The sequence below is a fragment of the Sciurus carolinensis genome, chromosome 9, assembly GCF_902686445.1.
Source record: "Sciurus carolinensis chromosome 9, mSciCar1.2, whole genome shotgun sequence".
In the NCBI taxonomy this organism is placed as follows: Eukaryota; Metazoa; Chordata; class Mammalia; order Rodentia; family Sciuridae; genus Sciurus; species Sciurus carolinensis.
The window spans coordinates 56,921,233-56,922,961 of record NC_062221.1 but is presented as its reverse complement, the minus strand read 5'-3'; positions in this window follow the sequence as shown (position 1 = coordinate 56,922,961).

The window sequence follows — 1,729 nt, the reverse complement described above, 5'->3', positions numbered from 1 at the left end:
GCTGAAATAGATTTAATTAAGATCTAATAAACACTTTAAAAGATAACATCACTCATCATTAGAGAAATGCAAATAAAAACCACTATTAGATACCATTTTTGCATCCATTTTGCAGGGGGGCTATTATAAAAAATAATAACAAGGAGTTAGAGTGTACATCTTAACAGAGCACTCACCTAGCATGTGTGAGGACCTACGTTCAATCACCAGCACAGCAAAACATGAAACACGCACACATACCAAAATAATAACAGTTGTTGATGTGGGAAAATAGCAATTATTGGTCTGGAAGTGGAAAATTAAAGACCTAATCCATTGCTAGTGGGAATGTAAAATGGTGTAGCCCCTGTGGAAAATATTAAACAAAGGACACCATATGACCCACCAATTCCACTTCTGGGTATATGCTCAAAGGAATTGAATGCAAGGACTCAATCATGTTTGTACACCAATGTTCATAGCAGCATTATTCAAAATAGACAAAAAGTGACCCAAACATCCATTGATGGATCAAAAATAAACAAAACGTGTTTTATACACATAATGGAATATTATTCAGCCTTAAATACTGAAATACTGGGGTATGGGGATAGGAAAGATAGTAGAATGAATCAGACATTATTACCCTGTGTGCATAGATAACTATATGACCAGTGTGGTTCTACATCATATATAACCAGAAGAATGAAAAATTGTACTCCAGTATATATAATGTATCAAAGTGCATTCTACTGTCATGTATAACTAAACACATTTAAAATTTTTTTAAAAATAAAAAAGAGGAATGAAATACTGATATGTGCTACAATGTGTATGAACCTTTGAAGACATTATGTTGAATAAAATAAGCCAGACACAAAAGGACAAAAATTGTATGTTTTTGCTTAGATGAACACACAAACAGTAGAATGGTGGGGTGAGGAGAGGACAAGGAGTCATAATAGGTACAGAGTTTCATTTTGGGGAAAAAGGTTTGCAGATGAATAGGTGTTCATATTTGCACAGCATTGTGAATATACTTAATACCTCTGAATTGTCCGCTTACAAATGGTTAAAACTTTTATGGTGCAAGCCTGTAATTCTAACTATTTGTTAGAGAAAAGTAGGAGGATCTCAAGTTTGAGAACTTATCAAGACTCCATCTTTAAAAAAATGTTTTGCAAAATTTTATTTTTAATCATAAAAATTGTTTTTAAGTGTCTTAGTCAAATAATCTATCAGAATGAAGTTCTCCTTTCTAACATGTGGTTCTAGGTTAACATTTTTTTTTTAAATAAAGCAATATACTGAGAGAAAAAATATCTGGAGTCACAGAGTAATATAAGGGCATCCAGGTTTCAATAGAAAATCAGTATGCCAAGAACCATGAAGGTCTCAACCTGATTGAAAAAGATAATAGATGCCAACACAGAGATGTTAAAATTATCTGATCAAGATTGTAAAGCAATCATGAAAAAAATAAAATGTTTCAATGACCAGTTATTAACACACTTGAAATAAATGAGAAATAGAAAGGAAAAAATGGATAAGTTGTATCCATCCTTAAAATTAAAAACCTTTGCTTGTTCACTCCGCTCCCTTTTTTTCTTCTTTCTTTTTCCCAATTCCAGGTAGATCTTAATGATCTGGGACTGAGACACACAGAGTGGGGACCCGCAACCATGGTGATTGTTAAGGGGCTGAGATTAAAGATAATTGAGGTTCTGGCTGTGCTGGATGAAGCTGAGCT